The sequence below is a fragment of the Daphnia magna genome, linkage group LG5, assembly GCF_020631705.1.
Source record: "Daphnia magna isolate NIES linkage group LG5, ASM2063170v1.1, whole genome shotgun sequence".
NCBI lineage: Eukaryota > Metazoa > Arthropoda > Branchiopoda > Diplostraca > Daphniidae > Daphnia > Daphnia magna.
In genome coordinates, this window is record NC_059186.1 from 1,345,986 (window position 1) to 1,360,433 (window position 14,448).

A 14,448-nucleotide genomic window follows, 5' to 3' on the forward strand; every position below is an offset into this window, starting at 1 on the left:
CTAATGAGTTGTATTGGCCTTCAACAGTGCCAGGCAGGGTTCTAGCAACAGCCTGGTTTCCTGGTGACTTTCTTCGTTTTGCGATAGTGGTTTGCTCTTTTTGTTCATCAGCCATATTTTCGAGATCCGTATGGCATATAACACCCAGTAACTTGAGTTTCAGTTATCGCTTCTCGGCCTTTTGGCTAAGATCAAAGTGTAGTATCTGTTCTTATCAGCTTAATATCTGATACGGGTTCAAATGAACCCCAGAATATTAAACTGATTTTTGGAATTCGGTGGGATGTCAATGCTTGCATTGATCCTGCCACGGGTTGACCCGGTATTGCAGTACCTCCGGGCTCGGCTCACCCCTTAAAAGGGATGTTTTACTGAATTAAATAAATTTATAAGTGCTCTTCTCTATTAATCTCGCATCATTATGAGGTGGAAAAACTGACATAAATACGATATCTACATATTTTCTTATCCTCAACATATCACTATTCCATCGAAAGTCATATGGCTGCTGGAGATGTATCTTTCGACAGCTTTCACTAAGTATGGAACATGGTTAAATAATTGCAGCCCAACAAGTTATGTCCCTCAAAGGGAACGAGTTTTATTTAGAGCTATCCATTCAAATTGGTTCTAGTTTAATTGATTGTTCGGCAATCTGACATGCAGACATGTCTCTCATGAATATTGTTGTTTAGATCAGTTGAGCAGTATAGACGAAAAAACAGTGCAATTCGACGTCTCCATTTGGGAGGAAGAAGTTTTCCCAAATGAGAGCATTTTTCTTCTAACCCAGAAATGGCTGTAAGTTTTCGATTTTCTAAATAAGAGCTTTATAGGATCAACTATGCTCAATCCCATCTTTCAGTTTTATGCGTAATTCCATGTGCGATAGTTCTTTGTTGAGCTCTATGATTTAGTGTACTTCGTCGTTATTGTTTGTCTACCAAAAAACTATGAGTAATCGCCAAGTATTGACAAAAATCATACTTACCTGGCTCAGAGGCAACCATGATCACCAAGGTGGTTCCTCCAGGGTGAGGCCTTTCCATTGCACTAAGGATGGGCTGACCCTTGCGATTAATCCAAATGTGATTAACTCGGGAGTACAATTTTTGGTAGTGGGGGACTGCGTTCGCGCCGTCCCCTGAGCAGCAGAATCTATAATACTAACTGAACCAGACTTGGACGAATACTTTTCACTTGGTAAATCAGTCACCGTGTGATCAAAACCATTGCATTAAAGGCGTTATTCTTCACTTAAATATGCAAACTATTAAACGAAACGCAAAGATTGCATTTGTCAAGCCCGATAAGAAAGTCACTTATGATGCTTAAACGTAAAAATGGCGGATACTTTGTGATAATTGATGTACGCCAACAACGATTCAGACATATGCGTTGTAAATTTTACATTCAATACTGTCAACGGCCATACCACGTAGAACTCACCCGGTCTCGTCAGCTCCCGGAAGTTAAGCTACGTCGGGTCCCGTTAGTACTTGGATGGGTGACCGCTTGGGAATACGGGATGCTGTTGGCATTTCTTTTTCAATTTATTCAGATTTTAACATGACCAACACAATATATTTATGATCCTTAATGTGATTGTGTGGAAACGTTTACGTGTGTGGAAACGTTGTAATTTGGCCGTGATCGTCTAGTGGTTAGGACCCTACGTTGTGGGGTCTGATAGCGTAAAACCGTAGTAACCCAGGTTCGAATCCTGGTCACGGCATTTCAAAGCTAGTGGAAAAGCACAATGAGATAGCAACTGAGTAATTTTCGTTCAGTTGTTGTAGGTTTTTACTGATTTTATGGTTAAGTAAACGGGAATGGGTTCAGCAAATTTGACCTGTAAACTGAAACAATTCCTGTGCGTTCACTTGAGCTGGCGAAAAGCATTGTAATTTGCATGAATTTTACTACTCAACGGTGTTGTATGGCAACATGTGAAATATTCGTAAAATGAACTATATTCTTTATAGGTATGTGAGTGTAAAACTGAAAGCAGCAAAATGATTAGTTTAATCGAGAAGCAGTACCTTGCCTGATGTTGTTGGTGTCAACGTCCGTGCGGAATCGACAAGAAAAAGGTTCAAGTAGTAGGGCTCTCTCATGTGAAATTTAGCTTTGCGCAGTGGCAATATCATAACCAATGAGGGTCTCCCGAGGTGTGATTATTGCTAGTTGAAAACTTTAACCAATACCCCGCCACGATGAAGTGAAACATTCTTTGTTGTCGGCAATTTTTGACAGCTCCAGCAGGAGCAGATTCTCTTAAAGAACGTTAACACTGTGTTCAGTTATTGTTTACTGTTGTCTGCTTGATTACCCTTTAGTAAGCGATTGGTTAATCAATCCCACATATATCAAAGGTTGGGAAACCTGAATTTCTGTCTATAGAATCGTGTTTGTTCAACTTAGCGGATGGATCCCCCCCACCCCTATACAACAAAGAAAAAAAACTAAAGGACTTGCAGAATAAATAGGTTTCGTCACCTTTCCCAATTCAGCTTACCCACCCCGTTTGCCTTAGACTTCGTTTATGTTTCACTCAGCTTAAGTTAACTCAGTTGAAAATCAAAAGAGGAAACTATTTTTACATGAGCTTTATACAGCATGAAGGTTTTTAGTGACTGTTTCAAATCTAACAGAAAATAGTCGTCGCATTACGGTTGAATATGTCTGTTTATTGCCGTGACTTTACCAAAGTGGTATGAAGTTGGGAAATGAAGAAAGACCAACTGATTTCAGTTGTTAATCACTCTGGTTTCTAATCAATACCCGGATAAATCTTTCGCCTTTTACTAAAGATTTCCGTGGTTAGGAGCACTGATGAGTCTATATGACTTATTTTTCGAACGCCTGGTCCTTAGACTGGGCACCTCAAATATAAATAAATAAATTCTCGTTATTAAGTCAGTAAAGTAGTGAAAGCAGAATATTTCCAATGTAATTGGAGAATAAAAGAATATTAAGATTCCTCCATTTCATGTTTATCAACAAAAGGTAAATTACACCGCCATCTTAGCGATCCGTTGAAGTTGGTTGAAAACGCGGCCGAGGGCGCGAAGCGCCCGATGGCCGCAAACTTTAGATGCAGTTCAACATATAAGTATTCAGGTCCCTCCATTTCATGCTTTTCCAAATCATTAAAATTGTATGCAAACACCACCGTTCCATACGCACAAGTTGAAAACGCGGCCGAGGGCGCGAAGCGCCCGATGGCCGCATAGAAACTTCAATTGAAATTGAACGTTTAGGTATTCAGATTATTATTCAGTATTAGCTTTGGGCTGTGACAGTAACAGTGAATCGTTATTGAGCTTAACGGAGCGGGTTGATATTCAGATGCAATCATGCCAATCACTTGAGCTTTCACTCTTTTACCCAATTGCAATATTTTAGATTTAGAGATTTAGGGTGGAGCTTATTGTTGTGGCAGTATTTCACTTTTGAAGCAGAAACCAACCCATTGAAACCCATTCTTTCCTTAATAGAAATAAAAAGAAAGAGGTTTGACTGTTTTGTCGAGGCTAATTCATGTCGTACATTCACGGGCGCGATCCTACTACTGCTCGACACGGGAACTTTTGGCTGCTTAGTTTCCTTCCTGGCCCGTTTTGCTCCTCCTTAGCTAACCTGCACCCATTAAATTCCTTCAATGGGTCCATGTTGATGCCCAACTTAGTGCGGACGCCTGATCAACATGCACGGTCACGAAGTAGGAATCCTCGTCTCAAGTCATCCACACTATCAAGCCTCCCAGAAGCAGGATTACAGATGCGTGCCACACATCCAGCTGAAGTATTAATGTCTGACGATCGATTGTATTTCTTGGATGAAGCGCGATATAAGAAATTGGCGAGTGACCCTCAACAAACTGCTTTTAATTTCCGCCGTGCTCTAAATACCGTCGTTGTTTCGCCATTTCAGCTGTTTGTATTGAATGAACACAACGCGCCGTGTCGTTGTGTAGCGCTTTTCCACATAATTCACTTCTAGGACGAACTCGTTAACGATAAAAACCACGTAATTTTACGAATAGAATCATTAATGCTGTTTCATTTTGCATAATCGATTTATTCTCTTGCAAATTTATTTCATCTTTAAGATCATACTTCACAGGATCATTTCTGTAGTATATCTTGACTTGTTTCCCACCAGAAACATTTCTCCAATCAACCCGCGATGACGAGTAATGACGCTGGCTTCTGAGAGTGAAACAGGTTGCGATCGTAGCCACTTGCGTGGTATCTGCTCGTAGCCATTGAGGACCGTTTCCGGTGTTCCCTTGTGGCACACTGGAAGGAAACCGGCGTTTTCAGAGCGGTAATTTAGCAAAGCATAGAAAAATGAACTTACTGATTCCTCTGATATCCGTAAAACGTTAAATCCAATTGCCTCGCTTCTTTAGCGTTTCGTGTTATCGATATCAAAATAGCTAACGTTTCCATGTGTAGATTTCATTGATCGAATCCTGTGCCCTTTAATAAGAATTTCGCACATTGGCAGGCGTAGTATTTCAAACATGTGACGTTCACTAATGTCTTCACGTAACATTTCTTCCTGTTGTTCGTTGTTGTCTCTGCGTAACATTAACTTGGTTGCTGCAAAAACAGCTGCGTTACGTATTCCAAGGATTCTATCCAGCATGTTTTCTGATGCGTGTGCAGAGTGTGCAGAGTTTGCTACTAGGTGGAGTTGATTGACTCAAACGGATAGTGCACTGCAATCACCAGCTTCACATATAATATAATATTGGAACCGTTTAGCCTAATAACCTATTTGTATCAAAAGAGAAGATAAAAACTAATGAGTTGTATTGGCCTTCAACAGTGCCAGGCAGGGTTCTAGCAACAGCCTGGTTTCCTGGTGACTTTCTTCGTTTTGCGATAGTGGTTTGCTCTTTTTGTTCATCAGCCATATTTTCGAGATCCGTATGGCATATAACACCCAGTAACTTGAGTTTCAGTTATCGCTTCTCGGCCTTTTGGCTAAGATCAAAGTGTAGTATCTGTTCTTATCAGCTTAATATCTGATACGGGTTCAAATGAACCCCAGAATATTAAACTGATTTTTGGAATTCGGTGGGATGTCAATGCTTGCATTGATCCTGCCACGGGTTGACCCGGTATTGCAGTACCTCCGGGCTCGGCTCACCCCTTAAAAGGGATGTTTTACTGAATTAAATAAATTTATAAGTGCTCTTCTCTATTAATCTCGCATCATTATGAGGTGGAAAAACTGACATAAATACGATATCTACATATTTTCTTATCCTCAACATATCACTATTCCATCGAAAGTCATATGGCTGCTGGAGATGTATCTTTCGACAGCTTTCACTAAGTATGGAACATGGTTAAATAATTGCAGCCCAACAAGTTATGTCCCTCAAAGGGAACGAGTTTTATTTAGAGCTATCCATTCAAATTGGTTCTAGTTTAATTGATTGTTCGGCAATCTGACATGCAGACATGTCTCTCATGAATATTGTTGTTTAGATCAGTTGAGCAGTATAGACGAAAAAACAGTGCAATTCGACGTCTCCATTTGGGAGGAAGAAGTTTTCCCAAATGAGAGCATTTTTCTTCTAACCCAGAAATGGCTGTAAGTTTTCGATTTTCTAAATAAGAGCTTTATAGGATCAACTATGCTCAATCCCATCTTTCAGTTTTATGCGTAATTCCATGTGCGATAGTTCTTTGTTGAGCTCTATGATTTAGTGTACTTCGTCGTTATTGTTTGTCTACCAAAAAACTATGAGTAATCGCCAAGTATTGACAAAAATCATACTTACCTGGCTCAGAGGCAACCATGATCACCAAGGTGGTTCCTCCAGGGTGAGGCCTTTCCATTGCACTAAGGATGGGCTGACCCTTGCGATTAATCCAAATGTGATTAACTCGGGGTACAATACAATTTTGGTAGTGGGGGACTGCGTTCGCGCCGTCCCCTGAGCAGCAGAATCTATAATACTAACTGAACCAGACTTGGACGAATACTTTTCACTTGGTAAATCAGTCACCGTGTGATCAAAACCATTGCATTAAAGGCGTTATTCTTCACTTAAATATGCAAACTATTAAACGAAACGCAAAGATTGCATTTGTCAAGCCCGATAAGAAAGTCACTTATGATGCTTAAACGTAAAAATGGCGGATACTTTGTGATAATTGATGTACGCCAACAACGATTCAGACATATGCGTTGTAAATTTTACATTCAATACTGTCAACGGCCATACCACGTAGAACTCACCCGGTCTCGTCAGCTCCCGGAAGTTAAGCTACGTCGGGTCCCGTTAGTACTTGGATGGGTGACCGCTTGGGAATACGGGATGCTGTTGGCATTTCTTTTTTCAATTTATTCAGATTTTAACATGACCAACACAATATATTTATGATCCTTAATGTGATTGTGTGGAAACGTTTACGTGTGTGGAAACGTTGTAATTTGGCCGTGATCGTCTAGTGGTTAGGACCCTACGTTGTGGGGTCTGATAGCGTAAAACCGTAGTAACCCAGGTTCGAATCCTGGTCACGGCATTTCAAAGCTAGTGGAAAAGCACAATGAGATAGCAACTGAGTAATTTTCGTTCAGTTGTTGTAGGTTTTTACTGATTTTATGGTTAAGTAAACGGGAATGGGTTCAGCAAATTTGACCTGTAAACTGAAACAATTCCTGTGCGTTCACTTGAGCTGGCGAAAAGCATTGTAATTTGCATGAATTTTACTACTCAACGGTGTTGTATGGCAACATGTGAAATATTCGTAAAATGAACTATATTCTTTATAGGTATGTGAGTGTAAAACTGAAAGCAGCAAAATGATTAGTTTAATCGAGAAGCAGTACCTTGCCTGATGTTGTTGGTGTCAACGTCCGTGCGGAATCGACAAGAAAAAGGTTCAAGTAGTAGGGCTCTCTCATGTGAAATTTAGCTTTGCGCAGTGGCAATATCATAACCAATGAGGGTCTCCCGAGGTGTGATTATTGCTAGTTGAAAACTTTAACCAATACCCCGCCACGATGAAGTGAAACATTCTTTGTTGTCGGCAATTTTTGACAGCTCCAGCAGGAGCAGATTCTCTTAAAGAACGTTAACACTGTGTTCAGTTATTGTTTACTGTTGTCTGCTTGATTACCCTTTAGTAAGCGATTGGTTAATCAATCCCACATATATCAAAGGTTGGGAAACCTGAATTTCTGTCTATAGAATCGTGTTTGTTCAACTTAGCGGATGGATCCCCCCACCCCTATACAACAAAGAAAAAAAACTAAAGGACTTGCAGAATAAATAGGTTTCGTCACCTTTCCCAATTCAGCTTACCCACCCCGTTTGCCTTAGACTTCGTTTATGTTTCACTCAGCTTAAGTTAACTCAGTTGAAAATCAAAAGAGGAAACTATTTTTACATGAGCTTTATACAGCATGAAGGTTTTTAGTGACTGTTTCAAATCTAACAGAAAATAGTCGTCGCATTACGGTTGAATATGTCTGTTTATTGCCGTGACTTTACCAAAGTGGTATGAAGTTGGGAAATGAAGAAAGACCAACTGATTTCAGTTGTTAATCACTCTGGTTTCTAATCAATACCCGGATAAATCTTTCGCCTTTTACTAAAGATTTCCGTGGTTAGGAGCACTGATGAGTCTATATGACTTATTTTTCGAACGCCTGGTCCTTAGACTGGGCACCTCAAATATAAATAAATAAATTCTCGTTATTAAGTCAGTAAAGTAGTGAAAGCAGAATATTTCCAATGTAATTGGAGAATAAAAGAATATTAAGATTCCTCCATTTCATGTTTATCAACAAAAGGTAAATTACACCGCCATCTTAGCGATCCGTTGAAGTTGGTTGAAAACGCGGCCGAGGGCGCGAAGCGCCCGATGGCCGCAAACTTTAGATGCAGTTCAACATATAAGTATTCAGGTCCCTCCATTTCATGCTTTTCCAAATCATTAAAATTGTATGCAAACACCACCGTTCCATACGCACAAGTTGAAAACGCGGCCGAGGGCGCGAAGCGCCCGATGGCCGCATAGAAACTTCAATTGAAATTGAACGTTTAGGTATTCAGATTATTATTCAGTATTAGCTTTGGGCTGTGACAGTAACAGTGAATCGTTATTGAGCTTAACGGAGCGGGTTGATATTCAGATGCAATCATGCCAATCACTTGAGCTTTCACTCTTTTACCCAATTGCAATATTTTAGATTTAGAGATTTAGGGTGGAGCTTATTGTTGTGGCAGTATTTCACTTTTGAAGCAGAAACCAACCCATTGAAACCCATTCTTTCCTTAATAGAAATAAAAAGAAAGAGGTTTGACTGTTTTGTCGAGGCTAATTCATGTCGTACATTCACGGGCGCGATCCTACTACTGCTCGACACGGGAACTTTTGGCTGCTTAGTTTCCTTCCTGGCCCGTTTTGCTCCTCCTTAGCTAACCTGCACCCATTAAATTCCTTCAATGGGTCCATGTTGATGCCCAACTTAGTGCGGACGCCTGATCAACATGCACGGTCACGAAGTAGGAATCCTCGTCTCAAGTCATCCACACTATCAAGCCTCCCAGAAGCAGGATTACAGATGCGTGCCACACATCCAGCTGAAGTATTAATGTCTGACGATCGATTGTATTTCTTGGATGAAGCGCGATATAAGAAATTGGCGAGTGACCCTCAACAAACTGCTTTTAATTTCCGCCGTGCTCTAAATACCGTCGTTGTTTCGCCATTTCAGCTGTTTGTATTGAATGAACACAACGCGCCGTGTCGTTGTGTAGCGCTTTTCCACATAATTCACTTCTAGGACGAACTCGTTAACGATAAAAACCACGTAATTTTACGAATAGAATCATTAATGCTGTTTCATTTTGCATAATCGATTTATTCTCTTGCAAATTTATTTCATCTTTAAGATCATACTTCACAGGATCATTTCTGTAGTATATCTTGACTTGTTTCCCACCAGAAACATTTCTCCAATCAACCCGCGATGACGAGTAATGACGCTGGCTTCTGAGAGTGAAACAGGTTGCGATCGTAGCCACTTGCGTGGTATCTGCTCGTAGCCATTGAGGACCGTTTCCGGTGTTCCCTTGTGGCACACTGGAAGGAAACCGGCGTTTTCAGAGCGGTAATTTAGCAAAGCATAGAAAAATGAACTTACTGATTCCTCTGATATCCGTAAAACGTTAAATCCAATTGCCTCGCTTCTTTAGCGTTTCGTGTTATCGATATCAAAATAGCTAACGTTTCCATGTGTAGATTTCATTGATCGAATCCTGTGCCCTTTAATAAGAATTTCGCACATTGGCAGGCGTAGTATTTCAAACATGTGACGTTCACTAATGTCTTCACGTAACATTTCTTCCTGTTGTTCGTTGTTGTCTCTGCGTAACATTAACTTGGTTGCTGCAAAAACAGCTGCGTTACGTATTCCAAGGATTCTATCCAGCATGTTTTCTGATGCGTGTGCAGAGTGTGCAGAGTTTGCTACTAGGTGGAGTTGATTGACTCAAACGGATAGTGCACTGCAATCACCAGCTTCACATATAATATAATATTGGAACCGTTTAGCCTAATAACCTATTTGTATCAAAAGAGAAGATAAAAACTAATGAGTTGTATTGGCCTTCAACAGTGCCAGGCAGGGTTCTAGCAACAGCCTGGTTTCCTGGTGACTTTCTTCGTTTTGCGATAGTGGTTTGCTCTTTTTGTTCATCAGCCATATTTTCGAGATCCGTATGGCATATAACACCCAGTAACTTGAGTTTCAGTTATCGCTTCTCGGCCTTTTGGCTAAGATCAAAGTGTAGTATCTGTTCTTATCAGCTTAATATCTGATACGGGTTCAAATGAACCCCAGAATATTAAACTGATTTTTGGAATTCGGTGGGATGTCAATGCTTGCATTGATCCTGCCACGGGTTGACCCGGTATTGCAGTACCTCCGGGCTCGGCTCACCCCTTAAAAGGGATGTTTTACTGAATTAAATAAATTTATAAGTGCTCTTCTCTATTAATCTCGCATCATTATGAGGTGGAAAAACTGACATAAATACGATATCTACATATTTTCTTATCCTCAACATATCACTATTCCATCGAAAGTCATATGGCTGCTGGAGATGTATCTTTCGACAGCTTTCACTAAGTATGGAACATGGTTAAATAATTGCAGCCCAACAAGTTATGTCCCTCAAAGGGAACGAGTTTTATTTAGAGCTATCCATTCAAATTGGTTCTAGTTTAATTGATTGTTCGGCAATCTGACATGCAGACATGTCTCTCATGAATATTGTTGTTTAGATCAGTTGAGCAGTATAGACGAAAAAACAGTGCAATTCGACGTCTCCATTTGGGAGGAAGAAGTTTTCCCAAATGAGAGCATTTTTCTTCTAACCCAGAAATGGCTGTAAGTTTTCGATTTTCTAAATAAGAGCTTTATAGGATCAACTATGCTCAATCCCATCTTTCAGTTTTATGCGTAATTCCATGTGCGATAGTTCTTTGTTGAGCTCTATGATTTAGTGTACTTCGTCGTTATTGTTTGTCTACCAAAAAACTATGAGTAATCGCCAAGTATTGACAAAAATCATACTTACCTGGCTCAGAGGCAACCATGATCACCAAGGTGGTTCCTCCAGGGTGAGGCCTTTCCATTGCACTAAGGATGGGCTGACCCTTGCGATTAATCCAAATGTGATTAACTCGGGAGTACAATTTTTGGTAGTGGGGGACTGCGTTCGCGCCGTCCCCTGAGCAGCAGAATCTATAATACTAACTGAACCAGACTTGGACGAATACTTTTCACTTGGTAAATCAGTCACCGTGTGATCAAAACCATTGCATTAAAGGCGTTATTCTTCACTTAAATATGCAAACTATTAAACGAAACGCAAAGATTGCATTTGTCAAGCCCGATAAGAAAGTCACTTATGATGCTTAAACGTAAAAATGGCGGATACTTTGTGATAATTGATGTACGCCAACAACGATTCAGACATATGCGTTGTAAATTTTACATTCAATACTGTCAACGGCCATACCACGTAGAACTCACCCGGTCTCGTCAGCTCCCGGAAGTTAAGCTACGTCGGGTCCCGTTAGTACTTGGATGGGTGACCGCTTGGGAATACGGGATGCTGTTGGCATTTTCTTTTTTCAATTTATTCAGATTTTAACATGACCAACACAATATATTTATGATCCTTAATGTGATTGTGTGGAAACGTTTACGTGTGTGGAAACGTTGTAATTTGGCCGTGATCGTCTAGTGGTTAGGACCCTACGTTGTGGGGTCTGATAGCGTAAAACCGTAGTAACCCAGGTTCGAATCCTGGTCACGGCATTTCAAAGCTAGTGGAAAAGCACAATGAGATAGCAACTGAGTAATTTTCGTTCAGTTGTTGTAGGTTTTTACTGATTTTATGGTTAAGTAAACGGGAATGGGTTCAGCAAATTTGACCTGTAAACTGAAACAATTCCTGTGCGTTCACTTGAGCTGGCGAAAAGCATTGTAATTTGCATGAATTTTACTACTCAACGGTGTTGTATGGCAACATGTGAAATATTCGTAAAATGAACTATATTCTTTATAGGTATGTGAGTGTAAAACTGAAAGCAGCAAAATGATTAGTTTAATCGAGAAGCAGTACCTTGCCTGATGTTGTTGGTGTCAACGTCCGTGCGGAATCGACAAGAAAAAGGTTCAAGTAGTAGGGCTCTCTCATGTGAAATTTAGCTTTGCGCAGTGGCAATATCATAACCAATGAGGGTCTCCCGAGGTGTGATTATTGCTAGTTGAAAACTTTAACCAATACCCCGCCACGATGAAGTGAAACATTCTTTGTTGTCGGCAATTTTTGACAGCTCCAGCAGGAGCAGATTCTCTTAAAGAACGTTAACACTGTGTTCAGTTATTGTTTACTGTTGTCTGCTTGATTACCCTTTAGTAAGCGATTGGTTAATCAATCCCACATATATCAAAGGTTGGGAAACCTGAATTTCTGTCTATAGAATCGTGTTTGTTCAACTTAGCGGATGGATCCCCCCACCCCTATACAACAAAGAAAAAAAACTAAAGGACTTGCAGAATAAATAGGTTTCGTCACCTTTCCCAATTCAGCTTACCCACCCCGTTTGCCTTAGACTTCGTTTATGTTTCACTCAGCTTAAGTTAACTCAGTTGAAAATCAAAAGAGGAAACTATTTTTACATGAGCTTTATACAGCATGAAGGTTTTTAGTGACTGTTTCAAATCTAACAGAAAATAGTCGTCGCATTACGGTTGAATATGTCTGTTTATTGCCGTGACTTTACCAAAGTGGTATGAAGTTGGGAAATGAAGAAAGACCAACTGATTTCAGTTGTTAATCACTCTGGTTTCTAATCAATACCCGGATAAATCTTTCGCCTTTTACTAAAGATTTCCGTGGTTAGGAGCACTGATGAGTCTATATGACTTATTTTTCGAACGCCTGGTCCTTAGACTGGGCACCTCAAATATAAATAAATAAATTCTCGTTATTAAGTCAGTAAAGTAGTGAAAGCAGAATATTTCCAATGTAATTGGAGAATAAAAGAATATTAAGATTCCTCCATTTCATGTTTATCAACAAAAGGTAAATTACACCGCCATCTTAGCGATCCGTTGAAGTTGGTTGAAAACGCGGCCGAGGGCGCGAAGCGCCCGATGGCCGCAAACTTTAGATGCAGTTCAACATATAAGTATTCAGGTCCCTCCATTTCATGCTTTTCCAAATCATTAAAATTGTATGCAAACACCACCGTTCCATACGCACAAGTTGAAAACGCGGCCGAGGGCGCGAAGCGCCCGATGGCCGCATAGAAACTTCAATTGAAATTGAACGTTTAGGTATTCAGATTATTATTCAGTATTAGCTTTGGGCTGTGACAGTAACAGTGAATCGTTATTGAGCTTAACGGAGCGGGTTGATATTCAGATGCAATCATGCCAATCACTTGAGCTTTCACTCTTTTACCCAATTGCAATATTTTAGATTTAGAGATTTAGGGTGGAGCTTATTGTTGTGGCAGTATTTCACTTTTGAAGCAGAAACCAACCCATTGAAACCCATTCTTTCCTTAATAGAAATAAAAAGAAAGAGGTTTGACTGTTTTGTCGAGGCTAATTCATGTCGTACATTCACGGGCGCGATCCTACTACTGCTCGACACGGGAACTTTTGGCTGCTTAGTTTCCTTCCTGGCCCGTTTTGCTCCTCCTTAGCTAACCTGCACCCATTAAATTCCTTCAATGGGTCCATGTTGATGCCCAACTTAGTGCGGACGCCTGATCAACATGCACGGTCACGAAGTAGGAATCCTCGTCTCAAGTCATCCACACTATCAAGCCTCCCAGAAGCAGGATTACAGATGCGTGCCACACATCCAGCTGAAGTATTAATGTCTGACGATCGATTGTATTTCTTGGATGAAGCGCGATATAAGAAATTGGCGAGTGACCCTCAACAAACTGCTTTTAATTTCCGCCGTGCTCTAAATACCGTCGTTGTTTCGCCATTTCAGCTGTTTGTATTGAATGAACACAACGCGCCGTGTCGTTGTGTAGCGCTTTTCCACATAATTCACTTCTAGGACGAACTCGTTAACGATAAAAACCACGTAATTTTACGAATAGAATCATTAATGCTGTTTCATTTTGCATAATCGATTTATTCTCTTGCAAATTTATTTCATCTTTAAGATCATACTTCACAGGATCATTTCTGTAGTATATCTTGACTTGTTTCCCACCAGAAACATTTCTCCAATCAACCCGCGATGACGAGTAATGACGCTGGCTTCTGAGAGTGAAACAGGTTGCGATCGTAGCCACTTGCGTGGTATCTGCTCGTAGCCATTGAGGACCGTTTCCGGTGTTCCCTTGTGGCACACTGGAAGGAAACCGGCGTTTTCAGAGCGGTAATTTAGCAAAGCATAGAAAAATGAACTTACTGATTCCTCTGATATCCGTAAAACGTTAAATCCAATTGCCTCGCTTCTTTAGCGTTTCGTGTTATCGATATCAAAATAGCTAACGTTTCCATGTGTAGATTTCATTGATCGAATCCTGTGCCCTTTAATAAGAATTTCGCACATTGGCAGGCGTAGTATTTCAAACATGTGACGTTCACTAATGTCTTCACGTAACATTTCTTCCTGTTGTTCGTTGTTGTCTCTGCGTAACATTAACTTGGTTGCTGCAAAAACAGCTGCGTTACGTATTCCAAGGATTCTATCCAGCATGTTTTCTGATGCGTGTGCAGAGTGTGCAGAGTTTGCTACTAGGTGGAGTTGATTGACTCAAACGGATAGTGCACTGCAATCACCAGCTTCACATATAATATAATATTGGAACCGTTTAGCCTAATAACCTATTTGTATCAAAAGAGAAGATAAAAACTAATGAG

At 40.4% G+C, this 14,448-nt stretch overlaps 21 non-coding genes across 21 annotated transcripts; all 21 read left to right on the forward strand.

The window, feature by feature from the left end:
• Window positions 1-165: 165 nt before the first annotated feature.
• On the forward strand, window positions 166-356 carry LOC123472742. Its single transcript, XR_006647222.1, has one exon. It is a non-coding gene; the product is annotated as a U2 spliceosomal RNA (small nuclear RNA).
• Window positions 357-983: 627 nt separating this feature from the next.
• LOC123472689 lies at window positions 984-1,147 on the forward strand. The gene has a single exon (XR_006647170.1). It is a non-coding gene; the product is annotated as a U1 spliceosomal RNA (small nuclear RNA).
• Window positions 1,148-1,421: 274 nt separating this feature from the next.
• LOC123472718 lies at window positions 1,422-1,540 on the forward strand. Its single transcript, XR_006647199.1, has one exon. It is a non-coding gene; the product is annotated as a 5S ribosomal RNA (ribosomal RNA).
• Window positions 1,541-1,646: 106 nt separating this feature from the next.
• Window positions 1,647-1,735, forward strand: Trnah-gug. The gene is given in 2 exon segments: window positions 1,647-1,683; window positions 1,701-1,735. It is a non-coding gene; the product is annotated as a tRNA-His (tRNA).
• Window positions 1,736-2,126: 391 nt separating this feature from the next.
• On the forward strand, window positions 2,127-2,268 carry LOC123472879. Its single transcript, XR_006647342.1, has one exon. It is a non-coding gene; the product is annotated as a U4 spliceosomal RNA (small nuclear RNA).
• Window positions 2,269-2,761: 493 nt separating this feature from the next.
• LOC123472949 lies at window positions 2,762-2,883 on the forward strand. Its single transcript, XR_006647410.1, has one exon. It is a non-coding gene; the product is annotated as a U5 spliceosomal RNA (small nuclear RNA).
• A 1,228-nt stretch (window positions 2,884-4,111) lies between these two features.
• Window positions 4,112-4,334, forward strand: LOC123472823. The gene has a single exon (XR_006647287.1). It is a non-coding gene; the product is annotated as a small nucleolar RNA U3 (small nucleolar RNA).
• A 643-nt stretch (window positions 4,335-4,977) lies between these two features.
• Window positions 4,978-5,168, forward strand: LOC123472743. Its single transcript, XR_006647223.1, has one exon. It is a non-coding gene; the product is annotated as a U2 spliceosomal RNA (small nuclear RNA).
• A 627-nt stretch (window positions 5,169-5,795) lies between these two features.
• Window positions 5,796-5,962, forward strand: LOC123472729. Its single transcript, XR_006647210.1, has one exon. It is a non-coding gene; the product is annotated as a U1 spliceosomal RNA (small nuclear RNA).
• Window positions 5,963-6,236: 274 nt separating this feature from the next.
• LOC123472728 lies at window positions 6,237-6,355 on the forward strand. Its single transcript, XR_006647209.1, has one exon. It is a non-coding gene; the product is annotated as a 5S ribosomal RNA (ribosomal RNA).
• Window positions 6,356-6,462: 107 nt separating this feature from the next.
• Window positions 6,463-6,551, forward strand: Trnah-gug. The gene is given in 2 exon segments: window positions 6,463-6,499; window positions 6,517-6,551. It is a non-coding gene; the product is annotated as a tRNA-His (tRNA).
• Window positions 6,552-6,942: 391 nt separating this feature from the next.
• LOC123472880 lies at window positions 6,943-7,084 on the forward strand. Its single transcript, XR_006647343.1, has one exon. It is a non-coding gene; the product is annotated as a U4 spliceosomal RNA (small nuclear RNA).
• A 492-nt stretch (window positions 7,085-7,576) lies between these two features.
• Window positions 7,577-7,698, forward strand: LOC123472950. The gene has a single exon (XR_006647411.1). It is a non-coding gene; the product is annotated as a U5 spliceosomal RNA (small nuclear RNA).
• Window positions 7,699-8,926: 1,228 nt separating this feature from the next.
• On the forward strand, window positions 8,927-9,149 carry LOC123472825. The gene has a single exon (XR_006647289.1). It is a non-coding gene; the product is annotated as a small nucleolar RNA U3 (small nucleolar RNA).
• A 643-nt stretch (window positions 9,150-9,792) lies between these two features.
• On the forward strand, window positions 9,793-9,983 carry LOC123472744. Its single transcript, XR_006647224.1, has one exon. It is a non-coding gene; the product is annotated as a U2 spliceosomal RNA (small nuclear RNA).
• A 627-nt stretch (window positions 9,984-10,610) lies between these two features.
• Window positions 10,611-10,774, forward strand: LOC123472690. The gene has a single exon (XR_006647171.1). It is a non-coding gene; the product is annotated as a U1 spliceosomal RNA (small nuclear RNA).
• A 274-nt stretch (window positions 10,775-11,048) lies between these two features.
• LOC123472738 lies at window positions 11,049-11,167 on the forward strand. The gene has a single exon (XR_006647218.1). It is a non-coding gene; the product is annotated as a 5S ribosomal RNA (ribosomal RNA).
• Window positions 11,168-11,275: 108 nt separating this feature from the next.
• Trnah-gug lies at window positions 11,276-11,364 on the forward strand. Its single transcript is given in 2 exon segments — window positions 11,276-11,312; window positions 11,330-11,364. It is a non-coding gene; the product is annotated as a tRNA-His (tRNA).
• Window positions 11,365-11,755: 391 nt separating this feature from the next.
• On the forward strand, window positions 11,756-11,897 carry LOC123472881. The gene has a single exon (XR_006647344.1). It is a non-coding gene; the product is annotated as a U4 spliceosomal RNA (small nuclear RNA).
• Window positions 11,898-12,389: 492 nt separating this feature from the next.
• Window positions 12,390-12,511, forward strand: LOC123472951. Its single transcript, XR_006647412.1, has one exon. It is a non-coding gene; the product is annotated as a U5 spliceosomal RNA (small nuclear RNA).
• Window positions 12,512-13,739: 1,228 nt separating this feature from the next.
• Window positions 13,740-13,962, forward strand: LOC123472826. Its single transcript, XR_006647290.1, has one exon. It is a non-coding gene; the product is annotated as a small nucleolar RNA U3 (small nucleolar RNA).
• Window positions 13,963-14,448: the final 486 nt, after the last annotated feature.